A 16,298-nucleotide genomic window follows, 5' to 3' on the forward strand; every position below is an offset into this window, starting at 1 on the left:
TGCCAATGGTAATAGTGAGATTAAGATAAGAGTACAGACGAAGGAAAAGTTTAAATCGAGATTCTTAAGACCTTATACGATTAGTTGAACATTCGAGGACGAATGTTCTAAAGGGGGAAAGGATGTTACACCCCGTATTTTGCGCGTTCGGATAGTTTGGGATAATTGTGTCAAGTTAGGGACAACGCAATGAATTGGTATCGTTTGGTTCATAAGTTGGTTGCGGCAAGTTATGGAGAAGACTTTTAATTTTCGGTTTTGTTGATTTGGTCTCAATGCATAAGTCGCATATTCATCTTTTGTCGGTATGAAGTGTTAAGGGTAAGGTTGGAATAAGGAAAAAAAAAGTTAGAGAATGAAAGTTGGAAAAATTTGGGACTAAAAATGAATTATGGAAAGTTGGCCATTATATGAAATTTCCCATAAGTGGCCGGCCACATGTGATGTGGGCCATGGCCACTGGGAGCTTATTACATGTTATAAAAAGCATGACAAGGGATCATTTTTCATCATTCTTCATCTCTAGAAAAATCAAGAAACCTTGAGAAAGAGAGGAGAAGAGCTACGGCCTTGGCCAGAATTGGCCATGAGATTTTGATGAAAAAAATTATTCTCTTCCATGTTTTCTACTCTTTGGAAGGTGCTAAATAACATCAAGTAGTTGTTGAACCAAGCCAAACTCTTGTTCTTGCAAAACCTTGTCCTAGCCAAGTGAAGGAGTGAATGAAGAAGGTAAGATTTAATCTTGTTTTTTTATGTGTTATGAATGGTTGGTGTATGTTGTAGTATGTGGAAATGGACAAAAATCATGAAAATATGGATGTTAAAGTTGAGTGGCGAAAGTTGAAGGTTGGCCGTGTGTTGTGTGTGTTGTGTGGTGATAGTGATTTAATTGTATACAACATGTTTGTGTGTTATTGTAATGTGTAGAAAGTGAATGAAACTTATGGAATGGTGTAGGTTGAGGAGTGTCCGTGTAGGGGCTGTTTGGTATGTAAGAAATGAGTTGACGTTACCTAGTATTTTGGTTGTCGTCGTTATGAATTTTATGACGTAGGAAAAAGGTTTAATGGTTCAAGATTAGAGTTGTAGTTGTGCGGGCTGTTTGGCTAGCCAATGAGAATAAAAATATGCCGCCTTATATTTATGGTAATAAAGTTATTAAATGTGCGGATTGTTGGTGTCGTTGATTAAATTGGAAGAAGAAAATGTGATAGTGTTGTTCTCGGGTTTGGAAGTGATTTCGGGTAAGTTGGAGCTTTATTTGGGTTGTTTAAAATATCGTATGAATCGTTTAAAGCATTCTCGAATATTGGCTAAATGGGTTCGGATTAGTAATTGAACGTATGGATGGTTATGTTGATTTGAATGCAAGCGGTTGAATTGAAAATAATGAAATGTTGGAGTATGTGAGAAAGAGTTATTAATGTTAGAGTGCATTTGAGATTGATTATTGATATTGTTATTATGTTTGTTGGTATTGTTGTTGATTGTTTTGAGCGAGTTTAATTCTCGGGGTGTCATGTTTATAGGGGAGGTCTTTGCCGGAATCTCAGTAGACAAGTATTAATTCAAGATTGGAATTTTAAGTCTTATGAATAGTAATTGGTAAAGGTGACCATTTGCAGATTTCTGACGAAACGGGATTTGAGTTTAAGCGAGCGCAAGTCGTCCGTAAGGTATGTAAAGCTTGCTCTTTCCTTCTCTTGGCATGTCCTAAGTATGTTAGGCCGAGATTCGAGCTTTGAGGACGATTCTACTCCTCGGAATCCGAGCTTCATTTTGATCCTTTTTCATTCAGTAGAATTGAATTGAAAATGTCTTTGTTTTGTTGAAATATTTGCTCAAACACCCGTAGTTCGCCTAAATGATATTGGAGGGCCTTGGATCCTTTGTCTATGATCTCGCCAGGCCTAACGACCATAGTCCGGGGTACGCCGCCTCAATTTGATCGAGGTGGGGCCTACGCGTTCAGAGATCTCCTTATGTCGCTCTGTTTGGTATATTTGTGTGATTTTGAAAAAGAACTTTTGGCTATCGCTCCGATTACTATAAAATAGTTATTTTAACTACCTCATTGAGTTGATAATACATTTTGACACATAAGAACGATTTCAGAAGATTTTAACTATTGTATACTAATTCCGATAAACCTGAAACTTGTTTCTGCACTTACCGATGTTAATAAATATATTTGGTCATCGAATTTGGAAGGCAACTTAATTATTTATTTACTCATATGCATGTGATCTGGACACGTGATTATGATCTCTGAAGTTCAGTTTGATATGTTTTCGAACAATGTTTGGAAAAGAACCTGATTTAACTGTTGTCTTGGCTTTGAAGGAATGGTGTGCTTAGGTTGTTCTGTTGAGTTTGTAATAAAAGGAAATTATATACGTATGGCTGCTTACGATTCTGCTCGTGTGTATTGTTATTACCTTTTTCGCCGAGTCCCGGGCCGGTATGTGTGATATTGTCCGCTGGATACTTGACCGCGGGCTGTGCCATGACCGCTGGATACTTGGCCGCGGCATGCGTACGTGTGATATCGTCCGCTGGATACTTGACCGCGGGCTGTGACATGACCGCTGGATTCTTGACCGCGGTATGTATGTATGTGTAGCTGTGTATATTTGTGATATTAACCGCTGGGTTCCTGGCCGCGGTATACTTATATATTTGTGATATTAACCGCTGGGTGCCTGGCCGCGGTATACTTACATAATTGTGATATTACCGCTGGGTTCCTGGCCGCGGTATGTGTGCATGATTGGTGTATGTATGACTTGGATGGCAGATGTAAGTACGTTGGTATTTGGACTATCATGCTCGCGTTTGGTACACTTTATTTCGTTTTCTGTATTTTCTCGCTTTGCATACTCGCACATATTCCGTACGACCCCTTTCTTCGGGGCCGCGTTTCATGCCGCGCGCAGTACCTAGAGATGAGCGAGATGATGTTAGCGAGAAGATGTTCCGAAATTTGGATTGGCGAGCTCCATTTCCTCCGGAGTCTTTGCCGAGTCGAATGCTTTGTATGGTATTCGAGTTATGTTAGAGACTTTGCGGACGTTGTCGTGTGTATGAGATGTCCGTTTGTAAATGGCTATGTAAGCCGATGTATCAGTACGCATTGTGTTATGAACTTCATGTGTTTATAGATTCGCTATGGTTACGAATTCTATTTGATTTGAAAAGATGAAAGGCATGTGTGTTTTCCGAAAAAAAAATTTCACCCTGTGCTTATGTTATGCTTTGTGGGCCCAGTATGGCTATGAGTATTATGAGAGTCTGCGGGTTCGCTCGGCCCTAGGTAAGGGTCGGGTGCCCATCACACCCTATCGGAAATTGGGGTGTGACAGTTTCCATCTTACAATTGTATTTCTCTTACCCGTTTCCCCCCTTATGTCACGACCCAACTAGGGGCCGTGACGGGAACCCGATACTTGTACCGAGCACCCCTTATCTCGCATCCTATTCTCATTATCAAGTAGGCCGTAGGAGCTGTGCCAATCTTTTTTTCTTTTTGTTACAGAACATTTACATTAGCAGCGTCATCATAAACATAGACTAGTAAACTTTGCTATCCCGTTATACATGTAACATTATGGGATACAAACATCTAACCCGCGCACATACGTACGAGCCTTTAATCATAGTACACATATACGTGAAGAAGGGAGCGTGTCGTGCCCGCATATATATACACAAAATAGTACCAAGGGAATGAGGCTCCGAACAACCGGAGCGCCGTCAAATGTGAGGCTTGGTGAGGCTTCTAAGAACCAAAACCGTACGTCCGCCGACTCGCGTGGCATGAAACGCGGCGTCCACACAGAAGGGACGTCGTACGAATAATGTACCGAGTATGTAAGGCATAAATGATAACATAGTAAATGAATATAGAGTATAAGTCATAACGTAATAGATATACGGAGCTTATCCCGGTGCGGTAACTCCTTGTACATGTGTATGCCCCGTAGGCGTATACCACGCAAGCTTAGCCCATTTTTCAGAACACGGTGTCCCGTATCCCCGTATACGAAACAGTACATTTCAGTAAACAGTATTTCTTTCTTACATTCACAGACGCTGAATACATCAGCTCTCCCACCCCCCTCCCCAACAGTGTCCCAATACAACATGTCATATATATCATACATCGCATATACAGACGCCGCGTACGGCTCTCCCATATCCCGCGTCCGGGCATCCCGCGTCCGGGATGGAATCCAGCTGAATCAGGTGGTGGTAAATATTGATTGCCCTTCCCCTTTTCCCCATGTACATTTACATATACATATACATATACATATACATATACACATGCATATACATATCCATGCACATTTACGTGTATCATAAGGCGAGGTTACCAATGAAAAGTGTCTGTTATAGCCCGTATATTGTATGTTTGGAAATTCCAAAGTCGCCGTGGAAAGTTAAGGGCGAGACCATTTTCAGAAATTATCTTAATGAACGAGTTGTTATAAATATTATTTATGACTATTATTAGTATGGAAATATTGTGAAAGGATAAGGGCAAGAAGAGAAATTCGCAAAATGGGCCGTGGAAATAATGCGGAAGGTTAGGGACAAAATGGTAATATTGAGAAAAGTCGAGGGGAAAAACGGGAATTTCACCCAAGTTTCATGAAAATTCCAAAGAGGCCATATTGGCCATGTGACAAAAAGGGAAAGGAGGGAAATTAAATAAAGAGAGAAAAGATGACAAAAAAACATAAGTCATCCTTTTAAAGAAAAAAATTTCAAGAGAATTCTAGAGAGGGGCATGTGCCCCCTCACATGCTTGGAGATATACTTATATATATATATATATATATGAGTGCTTTCAAATTGAAGAACAAAAAAAAAAAAAAAAAAAGATGAAGAGCCAAGGAGAAAGGCCAATTCGGCCATGGCTAAGGAAAATTAGCCCTTGGAAATCTTGTGCCAAAAATTATTTTCTTCATGTATTCCTACCAATTCAAGGGTCCTCTACAACGTGGTATAATTATTTCGGAGGATAGGACGCTTGTTTCATCGATGTAGCATCTTGGTCAAGTGAAGGAGTTAGAAGGAAAAAGGTGAGAATTAGTCTCCTTTATTTTGTTATGATGGTTTATATATGTTGTAGGTTGAAGGAATGGATGAAGTATATGAAAATATGTGTGTTGCATGGTTGGGCCGTGTGTGCATGCGATGTGTTGTGTGGAAGATTAAGTTCATTTCATGTAGTGAGTTGCTTGTTGTGGTATGGAGAAATGCATGAAATTCATGGAAATAGTGTGAGTTGGGTGTTGTGTTGGGTGGCCGAATATAGTGTGTTGTGTAGAACAAATGGATTAATTTTATTTAGCAATTTGGTTGTTGTGGTTGTGCATGTTTTGTACATGTTGTGATATATAGAAATTGACGAAAGATTATGAAAGCATGTATGTGGGGGTTGTGGCCGAGAAGGGGCTGTTTTGATGTGGAAGGAATGGACTCATTTTACTTAGTGTTTTAATTATTGTTGTTATGGAATGTGTGATGTAAAAATAAACGTTTGATGGCTTGTGTTGAAGTTGTAGTGTGCGGGCTGTTTTGGAGGATTAATATGTTTTAATATAATTTCTTGTATTGATGGAAATGATGTTGTTAACACATAGAATTGTTGATATAGTTGATGGATTTGAAAGAGAAGAGTGTGTTGTTATTGTTCTAGTTGAGTTGGAAGGCTTCGGGCAAGATGTAATGTTAGTTTGGATATCTTGAATTATCTATCGATATTGTTATTATGATTGTTGATTTGGTTGTTGTGTTTTGGGCCGAGCCATATTCTCGGGACGGAGTAATTACAGAGGAGATGCTGCCCAAATTTTTGTAGACAAGTGAAGAATGGAAGATTTGAAAGCAAAAAGTCTACTATTGACAGTTGGTAAACATGACCATTTGCAAATTCTGGGCGAAATGGGATTCGAGATTGAACGAGCATAAGACGTCCGAAAGGTATGTAAGGCTTACCTTTTATTTCTCTTGGCATGTCTTAGATATACTAGGCTTGAATTTGGACCTCGGGGACAACTCTACTCTTCGGAAACCACGTCTGAAATTGCCCCTTTTCTTTCAGTAGAATTGAATTAATTATGTTGCTAATGGTTGGAAAAGTTGTCTAAACTCCTAGAACCTGAACTAATGGGACCCGACTACCTTGAACTATCACGAGTGATATTATGAAATGTAAAATACGTAAATTGAGTACGTTACCTCATTTGACCGGAAGTGGGCCCACAATCCCCAAGATTTAATTATATTGTTTTATTTGCCTTATTTCCGTAAAATAGTTAAGGAAACCTTTGACTTTCGTTCTGAATTTAATATAAGTATCTGGTAACTCAGCTATGAGCATTTTGGTTTGACTATCCGGATGTAAACACTCCGACACGAATGATCTGATATGAATATTCTGATATAAGAATTCCGATATAAGTATTTTGGTGTAAGCATTCTGATATGATAACTTCGATATGAGTACTCTGATATGAGTCGTCTGATCTGAGTATTTTAATATAAGTATGCTCTATAAGCCTTAATATTCTTTATGTACGATCTCGGATCGCTTAAAAGTCCGAAGAGGTTTCCGTATTTCAAACGCCCATATCTTTCTGATACTAACTCGGACGAACCCGAAACTCGTTTCTGAGCCTCCGAATATCGGTAAGTGTCTGTGTTCATCGAGTCTGGATTTGTGTGCATGTGGTTTCTCACGACTCTGCTCGTGCATGGCTCAATGTATCTGTTCGCTGCGTCCCGGGCCAGGATCTGTTATGTTATCGTGCGCATGCTTCTGTATATGTATCTGTTCACTGCGTCCCGGGCCAGGTTCTGTTATCGTGCTCTTCTTTTGCATTGTTCACCGCGTCCCTCATAGGCGGGCCGGGCTCTGTTTATGCACATGATATTATGATCTGATGATATGGGGACGGTGGCCAGGATGGCATATGATCCGTCTATTCACCGCGTCCGTACTAGAGGCGGGTTCAATTTACGCGCGTCCCTCACTGGAGGGCCGGGATCTGTTATGAGCATATGATTATGAGGATATATGATCTGATATGCATAATCTGTGGTCTGAAAATAAGCATTTTGATGTTCTGGACAAGATTCTGATTTTGATTACGAATCTGTCTGATATATCTGCGTATGCCGACTTTGATTCACGAATCGTTATCGATATATTTCGTACGTCCGACTCGACTACGAATCCGTCCGGTAATACCCGTACGTCTGACTCTGATTACGAATCTGTTCGATATAGCTCTATATGTCTGCGTCCGATATATGACATCATCTTAGTGTTCTGTACGTTCGATATTTTGTCCGGCATATGACCTCCACCGAGCATTCTGTACGTTCCGCTCTCCGTCTGACGTGTGACATCTCCGATGCACTCTGTATTTTCTGCACCTCTTCGGACATGCGATCTGTGATTGCAAAATAAGCATTTGGAACTCTGGTTGACCCATTTTATTTTCTGTACACTTTTTGGCAGTTGAAACAGGTATGTATGAATTGTGTCTGAAAGGTAGGTGTACGGCATATTCGAGTAACGTATGTACCGATAGTTCGTCCGTTTCGGCTTATAGTTACGTTTCTCCGTTTTGCATGCCTTACGTACTCAGTACATATTCCGTACTGACCCCCTTTCTTCGGGGGCTGCGTTTCATGCCGCGCAGGTACTCCCAGACGAGCTGAGGCTATTATAGAAGATGTTCCAACGGAGATGGCAAGCTCCACTTTCCGAGTGCCGCCGAGTCGAGTTTGTCCGTTATGATTTCCGGATCCGTGTTAGAGACTTTGCAGACAACGTCGTGGGAATTGGTTGTCAGTCTGTAAGCGGCTCCGTCAGCCGATATGTGGGTCTGTGTTATATACGGAATTTTGTATGATTATAGGTTTGTTCGATTTGAAGGCTACGAGAAAGAATATTTCTTTAAAAATTTTGCTATGTATTTTATCCTATTTGATTTAAAAAGTCTGGAGTGATTTTGTACGCAGTAAGGGTCTGAGGGTTCGCTCGGCCCTAGGTAAGGGTCGGGTGCCCATCACACCCTAATAAGGTTAGGGTGTGACAGTGTCATTATGAGAAAAACATCAAATAGGGTCATAAGGTATAGCTTCATCTACTTAGAACCTTTATACCAGTCATTCCCTATGATAAAGTGGAGATATCAAGAAATCGTTTAACATTTTCATATTTTCATTTTTATAGCAGAATATATCGTCAATATGTCTATCGTAGGCATTTTCTCATTTTCAACTCCATCGTTATCATTATAAGATCATATTCTTCACCTTAGTCAAGGAATCATGGACGTATGTTCTTTCTTAGCATTATCGTTGTCACGGTCATCGTAGACATATTTACATTAAGATAGTGCTGTACCTATCGTTTGATATTCGGGATAAGGATCAAAAGTTTCCTTAGGACTCTACTCCAAACAAGTCAAACGGAGCGACAGAGAAAATCCGGGAACAATGGGCCCACCTCGGGTCACATGAGGCGGCGCACACAATTTACGTGTAATACGTTTCATGACATTTCTTATGAGAGTTTTAGAGTGATCGGGTCTCATTTATGCAAGTTCTAAAGGTCTAAGAAGTTTTTCCAACATTTTGCACCATTTCTAGTTCAATTCTACTGAATGAATAGTAGCGAATTTCAATCTTGGATTTCGAGAAAAGGTATGGTCCCCGAGGCCCGTATCCAACTTAGTACGTCTAAGACATGCCATAGAAAGAAGAATGAAGCCTTACATACCTCTTTCCGCTCCTTTTGCTATTCCAAATTCACGTCGTAATCTCGTCAAAATCTGCAAATTGGTCAGGTTTACCAAAACTCTTATTAGGATTCTTAGAGTTAGAATCTTAAGGAAACACTTGGCTACCGAAATTTCGGCAGCACTTCCTCTGTAAATATACCATCCTCAACATTCAATATAGCCAAATTTCTCATCAATCACAATCCGGAATTCAAACCCGGCCAAACTATTAACATAATTCAACAATCACACTAGCAATTCACATATTCCATTCAAAATGCACGATCTCAATTTACTACTTTCTTCAAAACCTTCCGACTTCAATGAACACAATAGCAACCTTATAATATATATTCCAACAACGTCATACTAATACCATTTCTTACTACCCATGCAAGAACGTTGTCTTTCAATATACAAAATCTTCCAATTATCAATATACACCACACGGCCACACACTATAATTTCCAACTTCCACTAATTCATTCAACTTTCACTTCTAATACAAGTTCCACCATAACTACAACTAGATTACCACATAAAATTCAATTCATATTTCCTACACATTGACACATACTCACGGCCAACTTTCAAACAACACACCCACTTCACAAACTTTCATATTTTCATAAATTCCACTCATTTCTACATATCATTTACAACCATAACAACCAAACACTAGACAACATAATTGAATCATGACTCCTACACACATATATATATACACGGCCATGCACTATATTTCTCTCCTTCATGAATTTCATCCATTTTAGCATACCACAACACATATAAACCATATATAACACACAAAACAAGATTAATACCCACCTTTCTTCTTCACTCCTCACTTGGCTACAACTTGGCAACTTGTATGATTGTGAGTTTTCTTGCTTCAACAACAACTCCACCTTGTTAAGGACCCTCTACTTGGTAGAAAGTAATTTTTGAAGGAATTTTTATCAATTTTCCTTGGGATTTTCTCTTGGCCGAATGGCCTATAGATTTTCTCCTTCTTTGTTTTGTTCTTCTTTTCTTGAAAATTCTAGAGGTTATGTGATAAAGATGACTTAGTCATCTTATTTATTGACCAAATTTTTGTTCAATGTGGGCTTGGACCCTATGCATGGCCGGTTGGGCCTTCCATTTTCTTAAAAAAAATGTCAAGCCCACTTTATATTCTTAGCTAGTTCTTGTAATTTATGGAAACAATTTTTCCAACTTCCAACTTTGCCCTTCGTCTTTCTTCCATATTCCCACGAGTCATATTGCGAATTTCCCTTTATGCCCTTGACCTTCCTCATTAATTCCACTTCTAAATTTTTCACAAGCAGCTCATATGCCAAACAAAATAAAATGTGGCCTTGCTTATTGTCTTCCCGCGATTGTCTTGAATTATCCGATTGCACAAAATGCGGGATATAACACCTTAAGGGTGTACTTATACCATTATTCGTTTATATTCTGCTCTATGTCCCTATTTCCAATCTCAAATTCACCCGATCCCTTTTCCAATTCACTTGGTACTGTACCATATCCATGTCTTTTCCTTATAATCTATAACTTTGATTATCCACGTACAAAACCTTAACAAAATCACGAAGTGTCGAGAACCTTTCTATATATAGTACAAAATCTCATCTGATAATCTGTACTCGAGTAATGCGACCAATGTAGCAACTCATCCAAGGCCACATTCCACTCACTCCAACCAATAATTAATTAGTGCTTGTAGTCGTTCCAATCTCAATTAGGTAGCACTTATATTCCGACGATAAGTGTCCAAAGTTCTCTTGTAATATTCTCTTTATCCCAACATATATCATCTGTTTCCTTTAATAAATTTACAATACATTATTTTTTTTTCCTCAAGCCTACAGCCCTTGTCCTTTAAGGATTCCACTATTTCCGAGGTGAAGTCGTGTACACGCAGTACTCCTTCATGCCTTATGCCCCTTTTACCCTTGTTGTGTGCTCAGTACTGACTTCTAACTCACTCAAAATCATATCAAGTTCATCTTAATGATAGTCTTATATTATCACCTTGTCATCGTACTACACCCTTAAGTCCGTAGCTATATATTTCCCTTTTACTTTACACTCATACACCATTTATTACGTCTATCTTGGGTACTTCCTTTAGAATTCCCTTATCATTTCTCCCGTCTATGTCTATCTTTTATTCTGTGCACGAGGAATCTTATGCTACCTTTGTATCCTTCGGAAAACATCACTTCTGCATAACCCCTTTCTCATTTTCAAAATGTATTTCGTTCATCCCTGTTTGTTCTTATCATACCAGTCATTTCCTAGCACTCATTCTACCTCGTTGCTCATCTTTCTATAATTTGGTCTTTCACAGTTCCGTCACTTATAGTACTCGTGTCCTTGGCTACACATGTCATGACCTATTACTATACTGTTGTCTCGCTTTCTTCTTATTTTCTTCTTTCAATTACTCTTTCTTTTCTTGTACTCGCTATCATTTCCGTTATCATATAACCTTTAGTCTAAACTTTCCCTACAGAACTTGATAAGTCTTTCTTATTCGTTTTATAGCTCGCTTTTATACTTTAGTCACATAGATCACGTCATATCTTTTAGTCACTTCCTCACTAGGCTTTACTTATTTTCATAACAATTCTCATTATATTCATATTATATCCTGTTCGTATTCAATCCTATAGTGTAACACTTCTTAATCTTATTCACGATTCTTACTATGGGTTGATTACACTCGGTGGAGTAAGCATACTTAACCTTTTACCCTCCCTGGTCAATCTTATCCTTAATATCTCACAAGCTGTCTTATCAATACATTCATATCTGTCACAATTCTTTTTCCTCTGTACTCTTGTCGTAATCATACTATTACTTCTTTTAACTATAAGCTCGTCATAATTTATCCCTGCTTATCAATTTAGTCGGCACCTTAATATAAACAAGAACAACAACAACACATCAAACAGCCCCTAACTAGCAACGTAAGGATGCCCGATAACCTCACGGACGTCTACGGAATTGCCAACAAACCATCCACATTTATCATACATTCCTTAATACATTCTTTTCATCCAAATTCATGAGCTACATCAGCAACCACACGACAACAACATCATCCATTTAAATGCAAGAAAACTATATTAACATCACACTAAGCTCTACAACAGCCCACAAACAAATTTAACTTCAACTTTTAACCATTAAATACCTTCATTCTCATCATGAAATCCATAACAACAACAATCAAAATACTAAATAAAATCAGTCCACTACTTCCACGTAAAACAGCCCCTACGGCTCAACAACATCCAAACATCAACTTACATAATCTTTCATAGGCTCAATTCATATTTACTAAGTTACAACAAGTCCAAACCCCTACTAAAACGTGTAGAAATGATCAATTCTTACCTTACAAATTTGCTCCTCAACTTGGCCGAAATTTAGCGCATTAAAATGTTACACCTCCTTGCTGCTCTCCAATGGTTGATTCTCATCCTTATGACCTTCAATTGGTTTAAAACACCATAGAAAAATTAATGTGGATCAGATTTGTGAGCTTGCTTAAAGATCAGCCATGGCCGAACCCTTCTCTCTCTATTTCTATACTTCAACGACGTCAAGATGAAATGAACACATGGCTGATCTTATGAGTCATCAACTATCTATTTATATGGTGCTTGTGGGTGGACCTTTCCCACTGCATGGGCCAATCAGATTTGGCCATGCCAAGGTGGGGTCCACACGGCCCATTAAGTGCTTAATTAACAATAATTAAATCTTAATCCCCACTTAATAATCTAATCATGGTTAATTAATCCCTAATCTCCATTAATATTTCTATACCAATTAGAATTTATAAGCAATTCGTGTATTAATAAAAAATCGGAGGTTAAAAGTCTCTACCTCGTATCCCAAAATAGTCTTGTCCTTAAACTTATCACGATTAGCTTAAAATATCCCAATGTACAAAAATACGGGATATAACATCCTTCCCCCCTTTAGAACATTCGTCCTCGAATGTTAAACTTGTCTCACAAGGTCTTATAAGGACTTCGGGGGAGTCTCTTTTATTATTATAACATATAGCTTTATTTACCAATCAATATAATCAATGAGGAGTTTAGATTACTTGTAGGCATAGGGAACAAGTGAGGATATTTATTCGTCATCTCCTCTTCAGCTTCCCAAGTCATCTCCTTCCTGTTATTGTTCCGCCACAATACTTTAACGGAAGCCAAGTTTTAGTATGCAACTTTCTCACCTGACGATCCAGTATAGCTATAGGGTTCTCCTCGTACGATAACTCCTCCGTCACAATTCGGACATCATCCACGAGGAATACCCTAGAAGGGTCACCAATGCATTTGCGAAGCATAGACACATGAAACACTCGGTGTACTTCTTCCAGATCGATGGTAGGTCTAATTCATAGGCAACCTTGCCTACCTTACGAACAATCTGATAAGGCCCAATATACCTCGGGCTAAGTTTTCCCTTCTTGCCGAATCTCATTACACCCTTCATGGGTGACACCTTCAAGAATACCCAATCACCAACCTAGAACTCTAAGTGTCGACGTCGATTATCTGCATATGACTTCTGTCGACTCTGAGCTGCTAATAACCTTTCCCGAATAAGTTTCACCTTATCAATAACTCCGTCGAATCATATCCGGGCCGATTAACTTAGTCTCCCCAACATCAAACCAACAACAATAGTGACCCGCACTTCCTACCATACAAAGCCTCATACGGTGCCATCTGGATGCTAGAATGGTAGCTATTATTATAGGCAAACTCAATAAGTGGCAGATGATCATCCCAGCTGCCTCTGAAGTCAATAACACAGGCCCGCAACATATCTCCTAGCGTCTGAATAGTACGCTCGGCCTGTCCGTCAGTCTGAGGGTGGAATGCTGTACTCAGACTCACCTGTGTCCCCAATCCTTCCTGGAATGATCTCCAGAAGTTAGCTGTAAACTGAGCACCTCTGTCTGATATAATAGATGTGGGAACTCCGTGAAGTCTTACTATCTCCTTAATATATAATTTTGCATAGTCCTCAGCTGAATAGGTAGTCCTGACTGGAAGAAAATGGGCTGATTTTGTCAGCCTATCTACAATCACCCATATGGAATCAAACTTCCATGGAGTACAAGGTAAGCCTGTAATGAAGTCCATATTAATTGCTTCCCACTTCCAAGTCGGGATCTCCATCTCTTGTAATAATCTACCAGGCTTCTGATGCTCGATCTTAACTTGTTGGCAATTCGGGCACTGAGCAACAAACTCTGCTATGTCCTTCTTCCTGCCATCCCACCAGTACAAACATCTAAGGTCATGATACATTTTTGTTGACCCCGGATGAATAGAATAATGGGCATAATGTGCCTCTCCCATAACCTATTTCCGCAGCCCTCCAACCTCAGGTACACATAATCTGCCTGTATATCGTAGCACTCCATCAGGTGTGACCTCGAATGGGGCCTTCTCCTTTTGAAGGGCTACATCTCTATACTGTGCCAGAACAGGGTCCTCGTACTGACATCGCTTTACCTCTTCCATGATAGAGGATTCAAAGAACTCCTCGAACAGAAACCCCACTATCTCCAGAATTAGCCAAACGGACTCCAAGACTAGCTAGCTGATGAATCTCACGGACTATTCCCTTCCTTTCTGGTTGCACGTCCATCAAACTACCCATAGAATTACGGCTAAGTGCATCTTCTACAACGTTTGCTTTCCCTGGATGGTATAGAATATCGACATCATAATCCTTCAAAGAACTCTAGCCACCTTCTCTGCCGCAAATTTAGCTCCTTCTTCTTAAAGATATACTGGAGGCTTTTGTGATCTGTATAAATATCAACATGCACGCCATATAGATAATGCCTCCATATCTTCAAAGTGTGAATCACCGCTGCTAATTCCAGATCATGAGTAGGATAATTTCGTTCATGTTTTCGAGCACGGAGGCAAGATAGGCTATAACTCTGACATGCTACATTAATACACAACCTAGCCCAACACCGGAAGCATCACAATAAATGACATAACCATCTGGTCCCTCAGGAAGAGTTAAAACTGGAGCTGTAGTCAACTTGTCTTTCAGCAACTGGAAGCTTCATTCACAAGCATCCGTCCACTGGAACTTAGCTGCCTTCTGAGTTAGCCTTGTTAAAGGCGCTGAAATCGAAGCAAACTTCTTCACAAATCTCCTGTAATATCCTGCTAGCCCCAGAAAACTACGTACCTCAGTAGGTGTCGTAGGTCTAGGCCAAGTCTTTACGGCCTCAATCTTCTGTGTATCCACCCGAATACCATCAGCTCCAATAATATGCCCCAAGAATGCTACTGACGTCAATCAGAATTCACATTTAGAGAATTTAGCATACAACTTCTGGTGCTGGAGCACCCCAAGTACCGTTCTCAGATGAGCCGCATGCTCCTCCTCTGATCGTGAGTAGACCATAATATTGTCACACCCTAATTCCCGATAGGGCGTGATGGGCACCCGACCCTTATTTAGGGCCGAGCGAACCCGCAGACTCTCATAATACTCATAATCATACTGGGCCCGCAAAACATGACATAAGCACATAATGAATTTTTTTTTTGAAACAGACATGCCTTTCTTCTTTGTCAAATCAAATAAAACTAGCATCGTATGAAATCTGTAAACATATGAAGTTTGTACCACAATGCAGAATAATACATCAGCTTACATAGCCGCATACAAACTGACATATCATACACACGACACTGTCTGCAAAGTCTCTACCAACATCTCGGATACCATACAAAAGCACTCGTATTCGCAGCAAGACTCCGGAGGAAATGGGAGCTCGCCAATCCAGCTGGAACGTCTTCCGCTAATGTCATCTACTCATCTGTGGGTACCTGCACGGCATGAACGCAGCCCTCGAAGAAAGGGGGTCAGTACGGAATATGTACTGAGTATGCAAAGCAGGAGGTATAGAAAACGAAGTCATAACCGAAGTACGAAGTATAGAAAGTGAGCATAACAACTCGGAAAACCAAAGTGCTTGCATCCGAAGTACAAATCATACATAAGCGGTACAGAAGACAAATATAACCATCAGAATGCCAAGATACTTACTTAACTTTCTTTTGAAAAACATTCATGTCTCACATATACGGAAAGTAGAACGTATCATATGAGCCGACATTAACCGATCGATCCTATTCCAGAATACATATATCATACCACATCATACTTCGTATTCCAAAGTGGAAGATACAGTAAACAAATCTGAGTCATAATCGAAACAGAAATACAGAAAGTAAGTGCAAATCCAAAATACCAAAGTGTTTATTTTCCAAAATACAAATCATGAATAAAATTTCTTAGAATATGGTCGCCCGCTCTGTCGATGGCGCCATAACCCATCGACTCCCTGCAAAATTTCATATTTTCCGAAACCCGACATACCGCGGACAAGTACACAAAATTGTTATATCTCGTGAT

Source organism: Lycium ferocissimum, chromosome 1, assembly GCF_029784015.1.
Source record: "Lycium ferocissimum isolate CSIRO_LF1 chromosome 1, AGI_CSIRO_Lferr_CH_V1, whole genome shotgun sequence".
Classification (NCBI taxonomy): Eukaryota; Viridiplantae; Streptophyta; class Magnoliopsida; order Solanales; family Solanaceae; genus Lycium; species Lycium ferocissimum.